Here is a 7,378-nt window from a genome sequence, read left to right as displayed (position 1 = left end):
GATTGCCCAACCTTCCTTCCGAGGAGTGGCTGGTGTGTTTGAACCACCAGCCTTCTGGTTAGCAGTCAAGTGCCTTAGGCACTATGCTACCAGAGCTCCCATTTTAACCTATATTTTGATTAAATTCAGGGTTAGTTTCTGATTGCTGCTATTCCAAATTACAAAGAAGTCACTGGCTTAAAACAGCAAAAATATATTATCTGGTGGTTTGAAAGAGCCCTGGTAGCACAGAGGTTAAATGCTCGGTTGTTAACTGAAAGGTCAGCAGTTTGAACTCACCAGCTGCTCCTCCACAAAGAAATGAGGCAGTCTGCTCCTGTAAAGATTGCAGCATTAGAAACATCATGAGACAGTTTTACTCTGTTCTGTACGGTGATTGTGAATTGGAATTGACTCGACAGCAACAGTATTTTGGGGTCTGGTAATTTAAAGCCCAAAATGGGTCTCACTGGCTAAACTCAAGGTGCCAGCAGTCTTCTGGAGGCTCTGGGGGAAAATCTGTTTCATTAGCTTTTTCAAGTTATCTTTAGGGGAACGATTATTCTGCCTACTATAATTTAACTATCTACTAGCTTCAGTTTAATCAGGTAACCAAACCTATTGCTTTCTAGTGGATTCTGACTCATGGCGACCCCATGTGTTAAAGAATTGACCTACTCCATAGGTTTTTTTTTTTTTTTTTTTTTTAAGTAACAGACATTTTTTAGCACACAGTTTCAGAGTCAGGAAACTGAGAGTAGCTCAACTGGAAGGCTTTGGCTCAAGGTTTCTTATGAGGTTGCAGTCAAGATGTCAGGGCTGCAATCATCTCAAAGCTTGACTGATGTGGAAGGATTCACTTCCAAGAATATTCACTCACATGGCTATTGGCTGGAGGCCTCAGTTACTTGCTACATGGACTTATCCATCTTGCTGCTCACAACATGGCAGCTAGCTTCCCCCAGAGTGAGTGATCCAAGAGAGGGAAGAGACTGAAATGCATGCTGCAGTGTTTTCTATAGCCTAATTTTATAACTGATTTCTGCCACATTCTATTGGGTGTACAGAACAACCCTGGTGCCAGGGAAAATAAACTTCATGTATGAATACCAGGATCTATAGGGTTTTCGTGGCTGTCATTTTTATGGAAGCTGATTGCTAGGTCTTCCTTCTTAAAAGGCACTGAATGAGTTCAAACCATCTACCTTTCAGTTAGGACCTGAGAACAAACTGTACCACCCAGGGGTATTTTTGTCACATCAAAGAGGTAATATGATATCTAGGGTTAGCCAATAATTCACACTTTAGCATGAATTAGTACAATTACATGGGTCACATCCTAATCTCAAGCAGTTATTTGATTCTATTCCCCAGTTTTCTCCTAAATCCTTCAAATCCACAGGAATGAAAGTTAGTATACAGTCACCTGGTGTCAACTGAAGAAGTCATCAGCTTTTCCTTCCTGGATTTCTACTAACTTCTACGGGAGCTCTGGTAGCATAGTGGCTAAGACATTTGCCTGCTAACCAGATGGCTGGCGGTTCAAATCCACCAGCCACTCCTCGGAAGGAAGGTTGGGCAATCCTACTTCCGTAGTGATACTGCCTCGGAAACCCAAGGAAGGGTCGCTATGAGTCGGGTTTGACTCGACGGCACACAACAACAACAACAACAATGATTTGCTGGAGATGTAGAAGATTGATGTGGAATTCAAAAGGGGAGAAGAAGAAGAAAAATGCTAACCCCTACTCACCTTGCACTCTTCAACTGTCCAGTATTTCATCTTTCCTTCCAGGGGAAAACAAACTTTAAAAAGTGAGCCATAGTAGTTTAACTAAAGAAAACAAAAATCCTCATAACTGGACCAATAAGCAGCATCATAATAAATGGAGAAAAGGTTAAAGTCAAAGGTTTCATATTACTTGGATCCACAATCAACACCAATGGAAGCAGCAGTCAAAGCATCAGACAATGTAGCGTCGTATTGCACTGGGCAAATCTGCTGCAAAACACTTCTTTAAAGTGCTGAAGGGCAAAGATGTCTCTTTGAAGACTAAGGTGTGCCTGACCCAAGCCATGGTATTTTGAATCACCTCATACGCATGTGAAAGCTGGACAATGAAAAAAGAAGACCAGAGAAGAGTTGATGCTTTTGCGTTGTGGTGCTGGAGAAGAATACTGAAGGTACCGTGGACTGCCAGAAGAATGAATAAATCTGTGCTGGAAAAAGTGCAGCAGGAATGATCCTTGGAAGCGAGAATAGACAGACTTCGTCTGACCTACTTTGGTCACGTTGTCAGAAGAGACGATTCCCTGGAGAAGGATATCATGCTTGGTAAGATGGAGGGTCAGCGAAAAAGGAGAAGACCCTCAAGGAGATGGATTGACAAAGTGGCTGCAACGATGGGCTCAGGTATAGCAAGGATTGTGAGGCTTGTGCAGGACCAGGCAGTATTTCGTTCCATCATACATAGGGTTACTGCGAGTCAGAGCTGACTCAATGGCACCTAACAACAACAAAATATCCACAAAGCCATGTACATAACAGAGAACAGATCATATATAAGACCAATTTATTAAGTAGTCAGTTTTGAGACAATACTTTTAAAAGTATAAAAAATAATCTGAATGCCCTTTCTATGTTTTAAAAACATGCTTTCTGTTTTTTAAAAAATTTAGTTTGTTTCTTTTTCTTGTTGTTTATTTGTCTTCTGATTAACAAGCAATTTCTTAAGAAATCTTAGTATTTTTAATTTAAATTCTGAGAAGCATTCTTCCTTCAAAGTTTTAAACAACATTTTGAAACTGCAAATAATGAATGTGACAGGTCTTTATTTTGCAATTTGCAATTAAATAGGCCACTAGGTTATTAATATACACTGTAGTATCTGCACCAATCATTTATCAGTGTTTAACTTAACTAAGTGAAGTAGAGAAGAAAGGGATTATTGACATTTTATGAGTGCTAATTGAAATGCCAACACCATCCTTCCTTCAAACAGATCTTTTGTCCCACTTTACAGGAAAAGATAGATAATTTCAGAATTTAGAGCACTTCATAGGTTAGGGCAGGGCAGGGTTAGTTGCAAGAGGATGAAGCAGCTCAAATATAACACATTTGGAGGTGAATTTGTATAAGTAAAAGGCGTATAATTTGTATAAGTAAAAAATTTCTCATTTTCTTTTGACTTTTCTAGCAAAATGCTGAGTCATTGAATAACTGCTGAATATTTTAACAATTGAATTAATGATAAAACTCTAGGCCATATAGTGTGTGTAAATATACATACATATATATAGTTGTGTTGTACCATCTAGTCCATTCTAACTCATAGCAACTGCATGAGCAGACATGCAGCCATGACAGAGCAGAACTGCCCCATAGAGTTTCTTAGGCTGAAATCTTTACAGGAGCTGATTGCAGGTCTTTCCTCTCTTGGAGGGATTGGTGGTTTCAAACCACTGACCTTTTAGTTAGCAGAGAAGTGCTTAGCCATTGGGCCACTAAGGCTTTCTTTCTCTGTGTCTCTCTGTATACATATATGCATGTTGTTGTTATTTGCCGTCGAGTCGGACCTGACTCAGAGCGACCCCTCCTTGGGTTTCCAAGGCGGTATCATTATGGAAGTAGATTGCCCAATCTTCCTTCCGAGGAGTGGCAGATGTTATTTGCTGAGATAGAATGTGTCATAACTGAATGAGCACCAGCCTTGTGGTCAGAAGAAAACCAAAAACCAAACACATTGCTGTCAAGTCGGATCCAACTCATAGCGACCCCTCCTTGGGTTTCCGAAGCGGCATCACTACGGAAGTAGATTGCCCAAACTTCCTTCCGAGAGGGTTAGAAGGATACGCATTTTCATCCTAACTAGACTGACTGATTAGTTCTGGGAGCTAGACAGTATGTATTTGCTGTCCTTCTCTGAATTCGTTTCCTTTCTGAACATTAAAATTAAATAAGATCTACATCATTAGCTACATTGTTAAAGTTGAATGCAATATTGACTATAAAATGATGTTTGAAAAAAATTCAGTAAATTGTAGCTATGAATAATGTTGTCTTACTAATATTATTATCGGTACCTTTATTCTTAGTATTAGATCTTTCTGCCTTTAGTTATAGCAATCTTGGGTAAGCTACTTATTGTTGTCTCAGCCTCCATATATGCAAAATGGGGATATAACAGTATCTATTCACTAGGTAATGTGATGGTTAAATGAGTTAATATATGTTAAAATCACATAGTAGAACAATGCACACTATTAGTGTCATATAAATGTTCACCATTTTTATCAGTGTTAGAGAAATTACATTTTACACACATCAGTGAACAGATGGGAGAGGTATTAGTGGACTATGAAAATGCAGACCCCACAAGCGCTGATCTGTCCTGCTCAGGCATAAGATTAATTACAGTGGCCAATTCTGTACTGTTTAATTCTGGCAGCAATAAAAGGAATTATCCCTGTCTCCCAAATCCCTGAATTAACCCAATGAAGCAAAACATAGAAAGCACTCAACACTAGCAATATGGCCAAATCCTGTGATACAAATTCTAAATGTAAAACACGAACATCTCATGATGGTGTTAGGCAATTACAATTATTAAAGACTTTATGAAGAGTTTGACAATGGCACCCCACTCAACCACCCAGGAGACCATTCCTGAAGATTCTGGTGAAGTATTTTAATCTACACCCACACAGGAACTCTGTTACAGCCTCTACTGGCTTCTTGCAACCTCTCTCCTTGCCCCTGACAGGTAAAATAAGGGCCATGGTGAGCTATGATTACTGGTGCAAGTAAACTATATAGTTTTGCATATTAGGTTCTCAGAGTCCCTGGTTTTAAGTAATATTTTTTTGACCTTTGGTATTTTGTAGAAATTTTCTTTTAGTGTTGTTTATTAATATCTGCTCTCATCTGAATAATCATGCACTAAATACATATGTCATTTTTATGATGAAAACATATTTATAAAACACATGAAATGAAAATTGCGTGGAGGTGGAATGAGATTATTTGTTCACAGTAAAATTTTCATTTCAGAGCTTAATGAGGCTTTTGTCCAGTAGATCTATAACATTTTCTTTTGGGTGGATAAGAAATTAAATATCACACAACAATTGACATTGAAAAGGTATTACATTTTTACAATGATAGAGCAAAGCTTATACTAAATGAATAGTCCAGAGGATTGGCCAATAGCCAGGCATTTTAAATTTCTCAAATTAACAGGAAATACTCACTTGATAACCTAGTATGAAATCTAAACAGGGTATGTGGAGTCATAGACTATGGGTTCAATTCTTTCTTGTTTAATTTTTATTGGAGAGAATGAATATTTCTGTTAGTCATACAGTTAAAGGAAGAAGACATGCGTAGTTTTTCTGTTGAAGGATTGTCCCAATTCTTTGTCTACTTTGAAAAGAATTCCATGGTTTCCAAATTTTAAGAATATAAAGTATTATTTGGTAGCATAGTGGCTAAGGCACTTGACTGCTAACCAAAGGCTGGCGGTTCAAACCCACCAGCCACTCCTCGGAAGGAAGATGGGGCAATCTACTTCCTTAGTGATACTGCCTTGGGAAACCCAAGGAGGTGTCACTATGAGTCGGGTCCGACTTGACAGCACATAACAACATAACAACAACATTTTCCAAAATATGGTAGCTTTTGAAGTCAAGAGGAAAGACAAGATGTTTTAAAAATTAAATCATCTAATAGTTCTAGAACCTATAAGAAGACAGATAGTATCATAATTATGTCACTTTGTCCCCACAGTGACCCTATTATTGACAGTCATGGTATCATTTGCATTTACCAGATTAAAAACTGAGAGAACTTAAATTATGTGTTCATGGAGACTTAAATGATAAACTTGACAGAGCTAGAGTTTGAAGTCAGACCTGTTAATGTCAAGACCCTGCATTTTTGACCATTAGAGCACAAGTTCTGTGGGCACACCAGGCTGTTGAAAGGAATTTGATGGATAGAAACACGAGCGACTGAGTCACTGTGACTTTGGACTCAAGGGTAATAAAGGGAATGCTTAATTAGTAAGAATTTCCTTGTTCATGCTCTTTAACCTGTGTGTGTGTGGTCATAATGAACAGAAACAAAACTAAACAAACAAACAAAAACTCTGTATCATTCTCTCCATTTGGAGATAGGTCACGTGGCCATTTATGCAACTAAAAATGAATGGTTCTCAGAAAGATCTGTTGAAAGATATTGGGGTAGACCAGGTGCTGCAGAGGTTTTGTTGTTGTTTGTTTTATAGCTGCAGCTGTTATTAAAGAAACTTTTTTTTTAAAGAATTAGAGGTGCTCATAGTTGCTTCTTGCATGGTCATTGACTTCACAGCTGCAATGTCATTTCAGACAATAAGTATATATTGACTAGCATATTATTTATACCACGATGGGTGCAATTCTGGGACCACTTCTGCTAATTTTGTACCCTTGAACATGGATCCAATTTGTAATAATAATAACAATGAAACAAAATAAAACCCAAACCCACTGCTATCAAGTCGCTTCAGACTCAGAGACTCTACAGGACAGAGTAGAAATGCCCCTAAGGTTTCCAAGGCTGTCAATCTTTATGGAAACCGAATCCTTATGTTTCTTCCACCACGAGGCTGTTGGGTTCCAATTTCAGACCTTTCAGTTAGCAATTGAGCGCTTGACCACTGCACCACCAGGGTTCCTTCTAAATAATAAGAACAATAATAATGAGATATTTATTGAACACTTGATACACTCTTCTAAACCTCTCTCTATGTTGTAGAAATAGAAAGACTTCAACTATCTTAAAAGCCTCTGTGGGCCACAGAGAAATAAATACATAGGGCAACAGAGATAAAAGGTTTATTTTGTAGCTGAGTGCTGCAAAGTTTCCCTGTTGCCTCTAGGATCTCAAGCAACACAAATCAATTTTGTAAGTATTATCACCAGGCCAGCTTCCCTTGCAGTCTAATGCTTTATATTATGGGTTGCCTTTTTCTCTCCATAATGTGAAATCCTCTTAAGCAGTACTTGTTTAGTAAATTTTGTCAGCATGATGACAAACTTGCGAATGCGCACCAAAAGAACCCTGCAGGTTTAAAATATTCAATAATTGGTCCAGCTATCATCTGTTCTCCCTTTTGAAAACCTGTGAAAGATGTTCCTGATAATACGTGCTTTTGTTTGCCCTTTCTTATAGTCTTGCCCTAAAATAGCTTGCACTGAATATGATTATTGACAAGTTATAACTGTTTTGATTATTAATATGATAAAATGGTGAAAATTTCATTTCATCTTCTCTGGGGAATTTCAGAAATTTAGGGACAGACAGGTCCCATTTTATTCAAGTTGCGCATGTTTAAAGGAAAAGCAAATTTGAGCATGACAT

The sequence above is a fragment of the Orycteropus afer genome, unplaced genomic scaffold (assembly GCF_000298275.1).
Source record: "Orycteropus afer afer isolate SDZICR_OR568_19922 unplaced genomic scaffold, OryAfe1.0 scaffold01099, whole genome shotgun sequence".
In the NCBI taxonomy this organism is placed as follows: Eukaryota; Metazoa; Chordata; class Mammalia; order Tubulidentata; family Orycteropodidae; genus Orycteropus; species Orycteropus afer.
This window is presented reverse-complemented; position numbering follows the sequence as displayed.